The sequence below is a fragment of the Rhinolophus ferrumequinum genome, chromosome 5, assembly GCF_004115265.2.
Source record: "Rhinolophus ferrumequinum isolate MPI-CBG mRhiFer1 chromosome 5, mRhiFer1_v1.p, whole genome shotgun sequence".
NCBI lineage: Eukaryota > Metazoa > Chordata > Mammalia > Chiroptera > Rhinolophidae > Rhinolophus > Rhinolophus ferrumequinum.
The window spans coordinates 13,478,411-13,496,927 of record NC_046288.1 but is presented as its reverse complement, the minus strand read 5'-3'; the positions used below and the strand labels follow the sequence as shown (position 1 = coordinate 13,496,927).

Sequence of the window (18,517 nt, the reverse complement as noted above, 5' to 3'; positions counted from 1 at the left end):
TTCAAAATGGTTCGTGGAACCCTAAATAGCTACTTCCAAAACAGTTATTGTATCCAATGCCTGAATTAATATTTAAGTATATAGAAATACTGCTTTGTTTTTCCCCCTGTACAATGGCTTAAGAGATCATCCCAAAATTTACACAGAGGGGTTTTATTTTGTCCTCTATAAGGTTCTGCTTCCAACCATCAAAATAGCAGATTTTTAGATTTTACTATAATAATCTCTATTGGATTATATAATCTCTCAAACATCTTCATAATTTGATTTTTTAACTAAACAAATATGACAAGGTGTAATTAAAATGGCATTGATTTCACCAATATCACAGAATGTAAACTGGTGTTTCATCAAATCCAAGTGCTATTGGAAGATGCACCACTGTTTTATATACTAAGAATAAGGACAAACGTGTTACCAATAACAGTTGTAAAATGTCAGCAACTGCCAAGATGAACCAAATTTCAAAAATGTTAAAATGTGAAAGATGTATGTATTAGAATCAACGAAATAGAATATATTATAAAACAACTGTATAAGTAACTATTTTACTGGTATAATGAAAGTGATCATTAGTAATGATCAGGTAACCAGAAACTAACAAATCTATGGAAAAATTGATAGGAAACTCTTAACAAAATATTTATCACAACACGTTTGATCACAAACAGAAGGTCTATAGAAGAATTGTGGTAATGAAAGGAAGAAGGACATCACACAACAGAAGGCAAGTCTGTATCATGCCCCTGAGATTAAATGTACCTGGTCCAAATGGATTGAGTAAATGGATTATCAATAAGAAATTAAGGGAAACCAAGAGGCCTGAACAAGCTGTCTAGCTCCTGTATAAGAAAAGCTGTGAATTGTTTTGAGTGGCATGCCCTTGAAAGTGAAACTGAAACTGCCTATTGGCTCATAATTGCAGAGACGGCTACTCATGGAATTTTGGTAATGACAACATTTTTGCATTACTGAGCTTAAATGTGGGAGTACTACCTTAGCGTGTTGGCAGAAAAAGTCTCCACACAAAATTTTTTCCCCAATTGCCAGTTTTATTGAGATATAATTGATATATAGCATTGTATTAGCTTAAGGTTTATAATACGATGATTTGATATATGTATATACAAAAAAAGTATACACATTCTAACAAAGGAAAAAACTGTATTAAAATTGTAATTCAATGATTAACGCCATCTTTTGAGCAAACATCATACTACTGTAATTCAATTCAACTTTGAAAAATAATACACAGATAACATCTCTTAAAATGTGTACATTTTTTTGGCACTCCCCCCGCCACCGGTATTACAGAATGATAACCACAATAAGTTTAGTTAACATCCATCACTACACAATTACAATTTTTTTCTCATTACGAGAACTTTTAAGAACTAATCTCTTAGTAACTTTCAAATATACAATACAGTATTGTTAACTACAATCACCATGCTGTACATTACATCCCCACAACTAAATTATCTTATAACTGGAAGTTTGTACCTTTTGACCACCTTCACCCATTTCCCTCACCCCACCCCCACCCCTCACCTTTCACCCCTCACCCCTCACCTCAGGCAATTACCAATCTGTTCTCTGCTTCTGTAAGTTCAGAGTCTTTTCCAGATTCCACATATAAGTGAGACCATACAGTACTTGTCTTTTTCTGTCGGACTTATTTCACTTAGCATGATGCCCAAGGTCCATCCATGTTGTCATAAACGGCAGGATTACCCTTTTTATGGCTGAATAATATTCCATTGTATATATGTATCAAAGTTCATCTATTCAGCTGTTAATGGACACTTTGGTTGCTTCCATGTCTTGACTATTGTAAATAATGTTGCAATGAACATAGGAGCGCAGGCATCTCTTATAGTGATTTCATTTCCTTTGGATATATACCCAAGTAGAATTGGTGGATCATATAGTAGTTCTATTTTCAATTGTTTTGAGGAAACTCCATACTGTTTTCCACAGTGGCTGCACCAATTTACATTCCCACCAACAGTACACAAGGGTCCCTTTTCTGCACACTCTCACCAACACTTTTTATCTCTTGTCTTTTTGATGACAGGCATTCCAACAGGTCTGAGGTGATCACAAAACAATTTCTCAAAGACTGTTAACTACATCAGTACATGCCCAATATAGTTACACCAACTCACCCCCGCCCTAGGAAAGAAACCTCCTAGGATTACACGAAAGCTGTTGTACTGATACTGGACTTTCGGATAGCTGTGATTATTGCTGTCCCTACCCTATGGAAGGGGGTTATGGTCTGCCCTGTGAGAGGGGGACTTCCCAATGTCAAATGTCCTGGAAAGAGGCAGAGCTTGAGTTAAGAAATGGGAACAATGGGAGCAAGGAAATCCTCCTTCTTCCAGGGCCTCAGTCTCTTTGATACCTGGATTTTACATCTGGACGTGCTGACAGTCACCTCTGGGGCTGGGGGTTGGGGGTCTAGGCCAGACATGCAACACTGTACAGGGCCCAGTCAGGACGGGTCGAGGCCTTCCATATCTAGTCGCCAATTTCATGGGACTCTCAGAGTTGTGTTCAAAGTCATAAACTCAAATTTATTTGCTCTAGGGAATTAAGGACATGTTTCCAGCTTAGGGATGGAGTGGAAAGTGGGAAAGCACAGTCTCCAAAGAGCTGTGACAATGCTGGCAGCAATGCTCTGCCCCCGCAGTCCCCAACAGAAAAGGGGAAACTTTGGGACAGGAATCCAGGCATGAAGCTTAGGCTCACCCCATCAGATGAAGATAGTGTCCTTTCCTGATCATTAGAAGAGATGGCAATAATTGATAATTAGGAAACACATTGGGTTTCCTTGCAAGTCATCATAAGTTAAACACAGATTTGTTGATACCGACAATACAGGTAGATATTCAGTGAGGGAGCACCATGATGAGTATCCAGAATGTTCACAGTCCGCATCGATTCTGATTGGCCAGAAACTGGTTGTTATGTATTCTGAGTCTCACCCTTCCAACAATAACACACGTCTCTCTACCCTCAGTATCTGCTACGGATTCTCAAGCCGGGGAGAACACTAGCCTTTGTGTTAGATGCTTAGTGTTTATTCTCGATCCAGGAATGAATACATATCAATTTCATAAACTCTAAGCAACTGATATCATTCCCATTTTATAGGCTAGAAAGTTGAGACTCAGAGAAAGAACTCACCCATAGACTGTTAATGGCAGAGCCCCAATTTAATTCCAAAACAAACAGAATTTTAGGATTGTCTAAGAACAGTCCCTATGAAAGATAACACTGCAGGGAATAAGAAACAATGAGACTTGAAGGTAAATGCACCTATCTCATAAAATATTCATATGGAAAAGACTGATCAAAAGCATGATTTTAATCCTACACCCAACTCTTATACTGCAATTATTGTCAAGCATTCCCTGAAAACCTAAAGCTTTTCCATACTCATATATCTGTATGACAAATACTAGTTTGTTTCCTCAAATCCAGGTGTATGAACTAAAAAAACCAATTTAACTCTTGTTATTAAGAGAAAAAATCCAACATGCATTCTATTAATGCCCTTGAAGTCCCTATGTGAATGTCTCATTTGATTAAAATACTACTACCTTTTCCAACAAAAGACACAATTTAACAGAAGAGTTAAGGGGGAAAAAATACGAATTGAACAATTTTCCATCCAGCCATTTCTTTAAATCTCTGAGAAAAACCTCTGTTCTAAGAAATTATTTATTTCACTTTGTACTTAAAGAACAAATGAAAATGCATCTGAATTCAATTACCACTGCTGTGGAAACATCGAAACTCTAAATCAAAACTAGTGATGATGACGAGATTTTCTTGAAGGATGCCAGATTCCCTAAACGCTACGCGTCATCATGATAACCTTTAAATGGCCTTCCTCATACGGCTCTGCCAGCCACTAGCTGTAACTAAAGTTCATTTTGTTGAAATCAACTTATTTCTCTCTACATCTGATTCTTTTCAGCTACTGCTCATTTTCTCTTCTTTCTACTTATTTTAAGAGATCAGACGCTAACATACAATTTTACTGGTACTACGTGCATATTGAGTTAACTCATCAGAGTAGTCTGCATGCTGTAAAGGTTTTTCTTTAAAGTTATAAAATGCCACCAAATTCCCTTCTTAATAGGATGGTCATCTAATTTATCATCCAAACCAGGGCACATGATATTGAAAGGGCACATTATGAAAAATAACAGAGAACAGGCATAGTTAGGTTTAGCTCAGCAAAATGACACATCTGGTCACCCTACTTACTAAAGAACCAAATACTGCACTTAAAAGCCAAAAATCTTAAAACCAAAAAAAAAAAGAAAAGGAAAGAAATAAAGACCATGGCAGGAAAGGGGACATAAGGGGTTCACGTATGAAGAGGAAGTCAGAAGAATCAAACTAGAAGATCAAAAGAAGGCTGCAGTCTCTCTCAAGCACCCAAATGCAATGGCGTTTCCAGGTTCCCTAAATATAACTCCTCCCCACCTTGGCTATGAAAACAGTTTTTACATGTCCGTTAAGCCTGGCATAAGTCACGTGCTCTCCTTGCTTATTTGTCGGTTTATTTCATTGCTGCCCTCCCACCCTCCTTTTTGATATTATCTTAACTTCTCTCCCTTGCTATGAGTTTCCTGTCCCCTCTTCCTTCTTTGATTTCCCATCACTGAGCCAGTCACCCAGAAGTATTGGTACTTGCTGCATACCATGCACTGTTCTATGTAAGTACCTCATACATAAAATGAGGAATCCAAAGCCGAAATAGATACTGTTCTTGCCAGGTAATTGTTCAGATTTTTGTTTGCAACACTTCGTTTAAAACTCAATACAGTTTCACTCCAACCTCTACTTCTGCACGTCCTAAGCAGCTCAGGCAAAGAATACAATTGCAAAGTATTGTAGTGACCATCCCCGTGTCTACTTGTGGATGATTTCATATATATACTGATGTAAAAGAATAATAAACTAAACAACTTTTGTTAAGGTATCAACATTTCTACGTCTCAAAAAACAATGTATGAAAGTTTTCCCTACCAAGACACTGAAGCTTTTAGGAGCACATTTTGTTGAATCCGTTTCCTCCTTGAAGCTGGTGAGGGACTGATTATGCCTTGCCCACTTGAATGTGTGGCATCTTTCAACGTGTCTAGCACAAAATACACACTCAATAAATATCTGTTGAGTGTATGAACGAATGAGGGCTCCTGGTTAACTACTTTTTTCCTTACTCCAAGTCCTCAAGATCTTCACTCCACTGATTATCTCTTAAAAGGCAACCCCAGTGTAAAAACAGTTTTGGAGTCAGCCCAAAAATACCCATATCAAATCCCCGGCCACTTAATGACAGTGTAACCGTGAGCAAGTTTTCCAATCACTCTCTATGCCTTATTTTTTTAATCTATGAAATAGTCCTAATCACTCTATATGCCTTATTTTTCTCCTCTACTAGAGATAGCAGTATCTCTAGTTTGTAAGGTATTTGTGGTATTTGCGAGATTTGAAAACAATTTATGTAAAGGGCCAGGCAGAAATCAAATAAATGTGAGTTGAATGAAAGAATAAATTAACCATTCCATTCTGTGGCTCCAGGTCAAAAATGTAACCATCAAAATCTAATTTGCCAAAGCTGATCTTTATTCAAACAACAGATATGTACCAAAAGCTGTAACACACAACTGGAGTCTGTCTGCTGTTGAACATCAAAGGAAGAGTTTAACATCTGCTTTTAAATGCAGGAAAACAATAATTAGTTCACAAGTAAAAGGGAAAGGTATGCGGTCTGATTTCATTTTCCCCACCGAAATATCCATGTATTAAGGGATTACCAGCTTACAGCAGACTGCAGCTTTTTCTGCAGCGGTCACACAGTGGAGGAAGATAACTCTGGAAATGGGTTTCAGATTCAAAATGCAGTGTACCTCCTGCTTTCCACAGTCAAGAATGCACACGCCAAGTTTGCCCTTACTCTCAAGTGCAAAACTAAGCAGTCAAACATTCCAAGAATAAGACTAGGTCTGAGGAGTATTGTTTTCCAACGTGCCTGCTCTTCTAGCAATCTAAGATAGAAAACCTCAGAAGGGCCTCATAACACATGTGCAACTTCATGTTGATGAAAGAAAAGAGACCTGTGACCAACAGGCATACAGACAGCCATGCTCTGAGACCCACTCTGCTGCTCTTTCCCTTCAGGCCAAGCGGTGGCCAAGGGGAATAAGAGGCTCCATTGTGCTTATTTCCAGGGCACTTGAACTGACCATTTACTGAGGCTAAGGGAGCTACTGAAGGGCCCTTACCGTCTTCTTTTCCAGTAACAATGGCAGAGACAAGCTATGAAGCTTCCCCAGAGTTTGGCTTCCTTTCACACAGCTCACTCGTGCTACTCTTCTGGAAAAATGAAAGAAAATCCAGAGTTTCTCAAAGCCCAGAGGCAATGCTGCTCTCGAAGAACATTTTCCATTTTCTTAAACACCATCATTTCTTACTCTCCTCGGGCATGGAGCAAAGCCTAACCTTCCTGCTTAGAGGTCACAAAGCACATGCAGTAATTATAAGACAACGTGAACTCCACTTTAAAAACAGCAAAGGGTCATCCTGGGATAAACATGGGCACTAATACTGAAGCATCAAATTCTGTTCATCAAGCTCACAATTTTGGTCTCCTTTAAAGAGTATCTGAGCAAAAATGGCTCACATCTGGATGAGGATTTTTCTCCCCCCTACAATCCCGATGAACCAGTCACGGGAACCTATTACCACAACCTGCTTTCTTATCCATCCCCATTTTACAGATACTTTCTTGCCAAGGATCACAGAGGTCACACCAAGAAGCTGGGATGTAAATTGAGGCAGTCTGACCCCTGGGCCTCTGATAATCTGCCCTGAACTGGGGTAGCACTTCTCTTCGTTGTCTAAATCTGCGTCCAACTGGGATCAAACAAGAGTGACTGACCCTCAGCACAAAGGCTCCCCGAGAGTTTCCATTCTTACCTAAATGAATGACAGTGCAACATTTTTTATGGTCTCAAAATTATCATGTAAGACATTTGAGTTTTACACCTACCACAGCAACGAAGCTGCATGCCAGCTTTACCTACAAAAAGCCTACAAAAAGGGCTTGCAAAGTACATTTTAGTCTTGGTTTCAGTCTCTGACAGCAAGTCACAAATTATTTTTCAGATTAAATGGCAATTAGGAACGTCCTCAAACCTTAGCAATCAATCTAGATATCAAAGTAAAATCCCAGTGACTCCTTTTTAAGTGATACTTGACCATAATTGCAACTGAAGTTTTACTTTCATCATTAAAAATTATTGAATTTTAGGAGACAGAAAAATATCTTAGAGATTATTCATCTTATCAATGCATATTTGATGGAGCAAAGAGTAAATGAACGAGACTGGATTCCAGTCCTCAGGATTTCAGTGCGGTAAATTAAATAAAACATTATGTAAATAACTATGACCCAATTCAAGTTTTAAAAACGATGAAAGAAAAAATCAAAGTCATCAGGGATTGAAGTAGGACATTAAGGGAGTTCAACACACAGAAAAGATTACTTCCAAGCACAGCACAGTGGCTAAGAGCATACACAGGAGAGTCACACTGAGCTGGGTTCAAGTCTTGACTATGCCACTCCCTAGCTGGGTGACAGTAGACAAGTCATTTAAGCTCCCTGAGCCAAAGTTTCAAAATCTTTAAAAAGAGGCAATAACATCTATCTCTCAGAATTGACATAGGATTAAATAAGATAAAACATGTAAAAGTCTTAATATAGTTCCCAGCACACTCTCGGGGTTAACTGCCAGCAGTGGCGTCCAGTCTCTGACCTGTTATTTCTCCATCTCTAGCTCCCTTTCCTACCAACGCCCCTTAACTGCTCTGTCCAGGGCCCTGCTCGATTCCTATTATCAACTCTCCCTTAAAAACAAGGAAATAGATTTTGAGAGGGTGGGGAGGGAACATGCCCAATGTCACATAGTTGGGACCTCCATGTCCACCTCCAGACTCCTGAGCCTTAGGGAACATGATTATTTCTTTGACCAATTTAATCTCTCCTATTATTTTATAAGCAATTAAAAGGCAAGTAGAGCATCTTACTGTGAAAATTTTAAAAGGTGCCCTCCCTAGGCAGCCCCAACCCCAAGAGCACAGAGCTTGGTGAGTAAAATACTGAATAGGTATCATCCCCACAGCTCACACTCACCCTTGTGCAGGGAACAATCTATACAGCCTCACAGAGCAGCCCTGGGTCTCCAGTCTCCAGCGTTCTCTTTTGCAGGCTATATGCCCAAGTGAACTTTGTAAAACTCCCAACCAATTGTGAAACTTCTATACCTTAAACCACTCATGTCTCTATATTACTGAGAAACCCCCGGTCTCTCGCATGGCACACCTGGGGCCCCCATCACTCTGGAACCAAGGCTTTGCAACCTGAGCCTACTCTGCTCTCCAACATGCCCCAGAACCCAACCCCTGGGGAGTTCTTGCCACTCTGCACATGCCATGAGCTTCCATCCCTCTGTGCCTTTGCACATGCTTTGCCTGCAGCCCCAGCTACTCTCCCCTTTTCTCTCTGTCTTCTAACTCAGCCCACAAGCCTTACTTCATCACCAGCTCTTCAGTGCAGCGAGCACATTTCCTGATGCCTCAGCTGAAATGACTGTCCCTTCCTCGGCAGGCCCCGAGCATTTGTGAGTCTACCTTCCCCACCAGCTCACAGAAGTCGGGAGGACATTGCATGGGCTTTCAAGTTAGATGGATTGAAATTGGAATCCTAACGCAAACATTTTCTAGCAGTATAAAAGTAGGCAAGTTACTTTCCCCCCTGACTTTCAATAATCCCTACTCCAAGAATTAGTGTGAAAACACAGTGACTTGAAGCTATAGCTTCCATACCTCTTCAAACAGTGAGCCACTCTCAGGGCAGAATGCCATGAAATCTTGATATATGTCATTATAGCACGTGAACTAAGAAGTACCCTACTCTACCAGGAGAAATTTTGACTATATTATATGTATACAGGCTTGTAAATAAAAATATATATATATGTGTGTGTTTGTGTGTGTGTACACTGTACACACACACACACACAAATATATGTTTTTAAAATCACTGTTCTAAATTTATCATTTAACTTTATTCCATTTGTTAATTTAACAAGTACCGGTAGTACCTGTCAGACAGTGACACTTACAATTTTGAACGCGTTATTTAATCCCATGAGCCTCCTAATCAGAACATGCCTGGTTACAGTAAATACTGTAGGGATTATAGAAGGAGAATCCTAGTCCCTTCTCTGCTTGCAGATGAAAAACCTACACCATACATCTCACATATTTATATTCCTTCCTAACTGAAAGGCAGGATAGCCTCAAATTAAACAAAAAGCTAAGATCCAATTATTTTGCTTTCACTAAAAATGATATTGTAAATAAGTATTTATTGACATAGGAATTCATTATTTATTGTTAAATGGAAAAAACAGGCTACTATACAATTGGTAGCATATTCTATTTTAGTATTAACATACTATATATATGTAGCAAATACGATAATAATGTAGAAACTATTTTTCACTTGTTTTAAAGTAATCCATTGCTAACTTTTCAAAAGTGCATCGACACTTTGCCAACATTACAGACTCAAGTTTCCAGAAATCTACCTCCAATAATTAAAAAAAATGATTGAAACAAGGAAGACCTTGAAAACACATTTGTAATTAAGAAAAAAATAAAAGTAGAGGACGAAAGGGAGCTAAAAAGAAATGTGAAGATTTTTTGGGGGTTCTGAATGTTCCCCAAAACAGCACTTGCCTCCCCAAAAAAAGAAATTACCAATACATTTAAGAACCCCATACAGTTTTCAAAGTACTGTCAAAAACATCCTCTTGAGTGGTAGATGAAGGTAAAAGGAGTCAAATATGTGGTGATGGAAGGAGAACTGACTCTGGGTGGTGAACACACAATGTGATACATAGATGATGTATTACAGGATTGTAGACCTGAAACATATGTAACTTTACTAACAATGTCACCCCAATAAACTTTAATTTAAAAAAAAATATTCTCTCATGACTTGTAAATTTCAGAAAGGATTTATCTTTCCCCCCACCCCCCACCGCCCTACCTTCTCCCTTAATGTTTACTTCCATATAACTGGTTCTTCAGGACTAGATTTATGTGAATCATACTTATACGTTATAACAGTCTTCTATTTTTTTCTAACCTAAAGGTGAGCTGTGACCATCCTTCGGTGCACGTAAATATTCACCTATGACATCAGGTTGAGTAAGCAGGGACCTGTTTCCATGGTCCCTCTGGTAACACAGTGTCTGTCTTTAGCTTATTATTGTTAGATGCCTTGTCTCTACAAAATAGAAAAATAACTTCTACAACAACGTCACCAAGAAAATATTTTGGTATAAATGGAAAAAAAATATTTCACCAGAGACCATATTAAATTTTCAAGAGATGCTAAATTATTTGAAAGGCAGTTTAAGCAGCTTACTTTCTGGGGCTAAGTTATATTTCCAATCTAAATACCACTGCAAATATCTGGATCTTGAAGCCCAGAGAATTAATCTTTTGCCCTTTTCATTCCATTTATGTGGACAGATTGGTGACTTTCAACATAATCCTTTTCCAAATATCCTTCCAAGATGGAATAACAACTACACTATATAAGATTTCCTTTATTTTAAGGTTAATGTGTGAATACCAGACTACAAAATCCAACCAAATAAATTGCTATCATTTTTAAAAATTCTGTTGACAATAGTATTTCACTACTGAAAACATTTCACTGTAACAAAAGAATTATTTGGGGAGAAAATTTTCAAAGTCTTTGCTTTCAACAGATTTATATTAGCAGAGACTTGACAGCCCTCAGAAATTAATATTCGTGGTGTATGTAGATAACATTTTTTTCAATACAAATAGGGTTCATAATTAAAGACCCTTACCTTATCATAGGTATAACAAAATAATACACAATTTCATTATAAATAACTTTATGGTAAATACAATATAACAATATAATCTGATCTTACTATTTAATACTTCTATGGAACTTTTAGACAAAGTTCTTTTCTGCTTTGCTTTATTTTAGACATGTTTGAACTAGCTCATTTGTCCTGTCAGAAATGTAGAGGAGCTGTAAGACACAAGGCATACCAAGTTTAGAAAACTATCTAGCAATTTAATGGGTGAACAGTTCCTATTGTCAATGATATTGTTTCTGAACATGCCAGAAAGGGGGTGTGTGTGTGTGTGTGTGTGTGTGTGTGTGTGTGTGTGTGTGTGTGTGTGTGTGGTTTTGCTTATATTCTTATGGGCCATTCATACTTTCAAGTACTATCTACAAAAAAGCACACTGACTTTATTATCTTTAAGACCTATTTTACTTTTTCAAAAAGATCGGAGAATAAAACTTTATAGTCCCAAGTAATTTTTTCTAAAAGATAGCAAAACCATTCATACAGGTGTCTCAATTAGAATATCTTAGAGTAGCTCAAAAAGGGTATAAAATAATAAAACTGACAGGTACATCAAATCTTCCAAGACCAAGCTTCATGAGGGGCTTATTGAACAAGCGACTCCATATTTGTTTTCTTTTGCAGACAAGAAAAGAACCAAGTGGACTTCATGCTTATTCTAAAAATGCAGAACCAAAGAGCCTACCTAAAAATCTAGAACACCTGAAGCTCAGAAAACTGGACTCACTTTTCTGTCCTAACATACTACATTCCCTTACCTTTAATGTTTAATCCATCTACTGCACATCTGACAAAAGATTTTATCACAACCTTGAGGACTCAGTTTATGAAACCCCAAAGAAATGGCACAATGCAGAAAGTCATCCTAATCTCTTTAGAAGGTTCCCCCCCGCCAAAAGATCTCCTGAGTCTCTTTCTTGTTTCAAATCCATAGGAGCACATAAAACTTACAAAGCCAGGAAAGAAAGGAAGTAGAAAAGCCACAGAATCACTGTTAACTTTCTGAGAGAAGTATAACAATTTTTTTTTTTAAAGCAAGTTAAAAATTACTTACTCTTCCCAGGTCTTTGGTACAAAGCTCAGAAGGCAAGTTCCCTTTTTCCAAAGTCTTGTTACTTAATAGCAATCACTCAATGAATTCAGGCAGCCCAAATATATCTAAAAATTGTGTAGAGACAAAAAGTTAAAATTCAAAGTCAGATTGGAAATTAGAAATCAAAACACCCCACTGCTATTCAATCTCTCTGTATAATTAAAATAGATTTCACTGGAATATCTAAATGATGAGCTTTGTTAGCTACTTTTCTTTCAGAACAATACTAACAGGCTTGCTAAATCTAGATGGTATTTTGATCTGTTGTCTTATTAAAGTTACTAAAGCAAGAAACAGCAAGGCTTCTTGGCAACAATTCATGGTAAAAAAAAAAAAAAAAAAAAAAAAAGTGTCCTTCTCAGGGAGTCATAAAAAGCACTGAGGGAGGATCTGGACTTCTAATTATACTATGACTTGGGAGGCAAAGTCTGCCCCACCTTCCAAAGATGAGCTCATCTCACAAACAGAGGCGGATGTAAACAGAAGTGAACAATAACAACTTAAAGAAAATCATCAACAACTTTAAAATGCCCTTCGGATATATTCATTTCAGCACCTTTCACTTTTGCAGGTAAGAAAGAGAAGAGAGAAACCTCTTAATTTTTTTCTAATAAAACAAAAAATTCCCAAAGTCTGCATGATAATAACTTCAGCGAAAACATAAGTTACTTCTCCACAATCCTGTAAATGAATATAACTCATTCCTACGATTAAAAAGTTTGAGTAGGTAAAACGGATGCCACAGGCGAACCATAACCTAAAGTCTACTCTCTCCCACTCTGGGCCTTAAGTTAGATGTAATTCTAAGAGGATAAACTCATTTAAGAGCCGTACAAGACTGAAAAACAGGTCAATTAGAAGGAGGCAGGAAGAGCTGCTACAGTAGGCGGTCATAACTGAACAGTAGACAGAACCCCAGACACATCACCAGGCATCACTTACTGTTATTGTCCTCGTCACTGCCAATACTTCCACAGTGTTGACTCTCATACCAGATTCTTCTCTAAGTATTTTACATGCATTAACTCTATGTAGGATAGAGATGAGCAGAATATCCCTTACACATCCCTGTATTATAACACAGTACACTCAGTTCTGCTCTAAAGCTTGTTTCTTCCAAGACTGATATAGGGAACAATGAGATCATAACTCGAATTTCACGTTCATTTATGTATGACTTCACTGCAAGCAATACTAGGTAATAGCAGAATGTTGTGTCCAGATAAACCCAGCTGAGTAAGGATACACAGAATATACAAAGCCCAGCCTCAAACATTTACCACGGATCTCAGTTTCTACCAGTGTGCTATGAGCCACACCCATCCACATCAGGTGCCCCAACTTTCCTTTTGATTTCAGGTAACCCTCCTTCCACCACTGCAGAATAACTCCCAAGCTGCAACCCTTCTTCCAAGGCCTCAATCCACATGAAAAAGTCAGGATTTTGTCAAAGTAAACTGCCATATTTATTCTGCAATTTATTTATTCCTTAACCACCTATATATGTAAAATTGTGCTACAATTTTTATTCAGTTCCTATCTTACCTTTTTAATGTATCACTGGTAAAGACTGATAAAGGCTTTTGAGTGTTATGTCCCTGACCCTGTAAGCCCCCAAGTTCTGTGGGTTTTACTGCATGATTTTGCATAGGATGGTGGTTTTTAGAAATGCATATATAGGTCGCATTTCAGTAGGACTGACTGTATCATAACTAGTGTTTGTAAGGATGCTTGTGATTTAAACCAGACGGGGTTAAATTGTGATTTTCATATCTTTTAATTATGTTAAAGGGGATCGCAACATATGCAATACAATTTTAGAAAGATTCTCATTCACAATATTTACAGTTATCAAGTATGGACCCTTAAGGGTCTGTTTCAGTTATGTGAAAAAATTATTTATGATAAATTCTCTAATGGTGTTAGATAAAAGAGGTGTTACTGAGCCATTCTATACAGACCAAGCATACGGTGTTATAGAGATAGATTCTTGCAGACAGGAGGGCTTAATCGTAATTGCTGATAAGAAAAAACAATTGAATTACTTTTCATTCCTTCAAATCAACGAATTAAAAAAAGACTGAATTTATCCTAAAAAAGTGTAAGATACACATAAAAATATATACAAAGAAGTTTTATATTGTACGTAATATCATTTTAAGCAATTTAAAAAATATAAATATCCAACAATAAACAGTTTTTAAAAATCTGTAAGACAGTTAATTAAATGGGAAAATGTTTTTAAGCAATGTTCATTGGGAATGCAGACTATAAAGCAATATGTTCAATTTTGTTTAAAAGTATTTATATCTAGAAAAAAACACTAGGAGGAAAAAAAGTCAACATTGGAATAGCTATTAATTAGATATAAGAGAATTAGAGTAGAATAATTTTTACTTTCTTTGACTTTTCCTGCAGTACCCAAATTTTCCCCAATAATCACATCTAATGTTACAATTGAAAATAACAATATGCAACATAACAATAAGACTAAGGCATTTGGAGGGAAAACCTCTTTTTATCCCAATTGTAATTTCACATGTGAATCCAGCCAATAGAAAGAAGGCCAACCCCAGAACAAGGACACCGAAAACTTCCTCCTCAAGTATTACCCTTGAAAGTATTTTTTATCTCGCAATTCAAGAGCAAACACAGTCCCCACAGGGATGTTCAAAGTATATAAATCCATTAGAGGCCAAAATATAATTTGCTTTTACTGGCTAAAACGGTCACAGATTTGGTAAAATCCAGACGAAAGAAGATTTTTTAATTATGTAATTGTATACAAGCTGTCTTAATGTCTGAAAGAAATTTCCTTCTGAATGAAGAAACTGTTCTGGATAAAGCTCCTTTCAAACAAGATCAAGATGAAAGACACACAAGCTGCAATGGATGTGGGCGTAGGGATGAATGCCTCACTTGGGCATTTCAAATAGAAAGCAAGAAAAGAGAGATTGGTCTTTATGACCTCCAAAAGAACTCAGTAGTATCCAAATGTTCCCAACAACAACAAAGCTTGACTTCAAAAATCATCCATTTGCCAAAAATGGTGACTCCTTCCTCATGAGGGTGAGTAATTTAATCCCATGCACTGACCAGCATCACATAAGCACTGAACGGTGAAGCGCCCAGGAGTCAAGGGACAGTTTGGGACAATTTGGCTGCTCACTCACCTGTGCTTGCTGGCAACCCATTCAAATGATGTGTCCCTTTCGATTTTCAGCTTTACCTTCCTCGCAAACCACAATCCAGTAACTGGTATACAGCCGTTGTTTTAATGTGATTCTCCATTCACAAGAACGTACTGAGGATTAAGTCAGTGGTTTAGTGGGCGTATGCGCGCGTGCACGCGTGTGCAGTTTGTTTCATAAAATTACAAAGCATCTGTAACATTCCGTGTATAAATCTGAATAATAACCGTATTCCTGCTGCACAAAGTTTAGATGTAGTAGTGTTTTTTTGTTTTGTTTTGTTTTTTTATTTCCAAAAATGCTGACTTCGATGAAAACAAAACCCTTCTGTTTCAAATGTGCTTTTGCATTTTTAAGTATTGTCATAGGTTCCCTATCAAATGGAAAAAAAAAGCTACTGGCATCATGTTTTGGTCTGCTTGAAAGAATTAGAGTAGGCAAATGAACATTTTAACTATGCTGGCGTATAAGAGATCAGAAAGGAGATACTGAGTTCCAGAATAATCTCTCAGTTTAAGTTCAAGATCCCCCTCAAAGATTCTATCATTTTATCAAATGCATGCTGATTACTTTGGAAAATAACTTGGAAATTCTTGGTTTCCGTGTCTCACAAGTCCCTGCCTAAAATGTTGCACATATGCACCTTTAATAATTTGCAACCAAATATTATAATCAGCAAATAAACTGAGATACTATATTCAACGGCAAGTATTCAAAAAAAACCAACGAATTTTAATTGTTAAAAGAAGACATGCTGCAGTATACATCCATCTATACATTCCTCACGCTGACTCTGAAAATATAGAGCACTTAGGAACTCTCAGTATGGAACCTATATTTCTTAAATTGCTGTAAGAATTAGCATATGCATAGCTCAGGGGAATACAGACTCTTAGCATTATGGGATATAAAAAAGGGTAACCAATGTTTTCAGAGTCTACCTGGAAAATAAGCAGAAATTACTTTCTCAGGCTCTCTAGTCACTCCCTGGGCCAAATGCCAACATAATCTAAATCAGTCTTTGGCACCTTCTCATATCCCTTTTTGCATCATTGTGCCACCTCCGGTCCAAAGCCCAAAGACCTTCACTTTCCACGAACCTCCTCCTCTTATTGGTCCTTTCCTTCCAACTTCTAAACTCCCAATGCCTCCATGGGAATATTTTAACAGTAACTGGGGGATGGGGGAACTTAAACAAAGGATTAATGGCTTTTAACTTTCTCTGGATTAAATGCAGTTTTAAGAAAAGTACCCAGATCTTTGTTTCTAAATACCTTATCTCTTTGGAGAAATAGTTGGGTCCAGGATCGAGGCAAGGAGAGCACAAGATAAACCTAGAATATCTTACTATGCCAGAAAGCAAGCAAGTACTCAAATATTAATGCAGACATGACAAAAGGACACAGGAGCTGCCCTAAAAGGGCTCCCACTGGAAAAATGTGGGATAGTTTGAACAACAAAAAGAATGATATGGATGAATTAGAACACACTGAATAAAAAAGGAACCATAAATCCATAGATATTCATGAAAAAGAGGATAGTGATAAGCTCATCTTTATAAATAATGCCAGCTAATAAACACCAAAGGCATAGCAGAAATAGAAAATCCCACTTTGCAACCATGAAGGCAACAACTGATTCAGAGAAGGATCGTTAATGGATGCTAAACCATTAGGGAAATGGTTGCTGTGGGACAGGATACGCACACAGTCTCAAAGTATCACTCCATGGGTTACTTGCCGCTTACCTAAGGGTAAGCTCTGGCACACCACCTTACTCACGTGATGGTCGGTATCATCGGTTATAGGACCACTGAATATCGTGCACATACACCGGAACTGGGTAGTATGCCTAATCTGTGTCTAATCATAAAGTAACACACAAGTCCAGATTGTGGTACTCTCTACAAAACAACTGTTTTAGAATCTTCCAAGATATCAGTGCCATGAATGACAGAAACAAAAACAGGGGAACTGTTCTAGATTAAAGAAAACTAAAGAGACAAAATGCAACAAATTATTGTTGATGAATCTTAGATGAGGAGAGGGGTTCTAAAAGACATTATTGAAATAAGTGAGGAAGTTTGAACAGGTATTCAAATATTATCTATATGTGAAATAACATTTCTTGATGATAACAGTGTTATGGGTTATGTGAGAGAATATTCTTGTGCTTGGGAGATACATGTTAAAGTATTTAGGGCTAAAGGGTTATGATCTCTACAACTATCTCAAATGGTTCAGCAAAAGGTTTTCAAAGAAAGAGAGAAAGAGAGAGAATATGTGTGTAGAGAGAGAGACAGACACAGAAACAGAGATATACAGAAACAAAGCAAATTTGGCAAAATGTTAGCATCTTAACTGGCAGGCTAGCTGTAACCTATAAAAACTAGTAACCATGGTTACTTGCAGGCTGTATCCATTCCGTATTAAGAGATCATAAAGGAATTTATGGTAGAAAGGAAATTGACACAAATAGGAATATAGTCCACGGGTATTAGAGCATTTAGTCCATTCTTCAAAAAACTTTTTCCAATTCATCTCTGTTCTGTAGCAATTAATGGTTGTTAGCTGGGAGGAAGAAGACTGAAAAAGAAACCCAAAGAAGTGGATGACAATGGATAAAAATTAGCAACAGAAAAGTACAGTTCTCCTCCACCCATTCTGAAGAATTAGGTCTCAAGGTTATAAAAAATCCGCCTTGTTTCCCATCCTGGTGAGAAACTCTGTGTGGGTGGGGACATTTCCGATGAGCCAGAAAGAGTCCCTTTGCAGGATTTACAGTGACCAAACGCCCTGACCAGGGAAGGCTGTGGACCTCACTTGGTGCCCAGAGCTGGTTAAGCCCGGGACAGGGGCATGTGTCTGAAGCAAACATGCATTCTAGAACTCAAACAACTTCCAGCAACTGCCTCAAATTCAATGTTTCAAACAGAGTTCTCCCCACCACACCTGATCTCTTGCTTCTATTACCTCTTTTCTTAGCCTATTCAGTCTCAACACTGCAGCTTCATCTTTCACTTCAGTTCCCAATGGCCCATTCTTCACACGCTCTCTTCTTTGTTCACATCCTCAAGGCCATATTGGCCACAGTCTCTCATATTCCAGCCAGAAACGACCTCTCTTTTCTTTGTTCTTCCTCAATATTTTTGTCTGTGGCACTCTTTTAATATCTTTGCCACACAGCATTGCTTCTGCACCCACTGTAGGCAAGTGCTTTGCCAT

The 18,517-nt window shown here is 37.8% G+C and overlaps 1 protein-coding gene across 19 annotated transcripts in view; it reads right to left on the bottom strand.

Moving 5' to 3' along the window:
* The window catches only part of APBB2 (amyloid beta precursor protein binding family B member 2), a 339,655-nt gene that overhangs the window by 224,179 nt on the left and 96,959 nt on the right, over nt 1-18,517 (bottom strand). For 17 of the 19 annotated variants that reach the window (XM_033105673.1, XM_033105672.1, XM_033105682.1 and 14 more), the window contains one exon: nt 12,064-12,167. The exons of 1 other annotated variant lie outside the window; for it this stretch is intronic. The gene's annotated coding sequence lies outside the window, so the exon portion shown is untranslated. Of the gene's footprint in view, nt 1-12,063; nt 12,168-15,275; nt 15,304-18,517 lie in introns of those variants that run through there. One more of the 19 variants, XM_033105675.1, reaches the window with a different exon arrangement.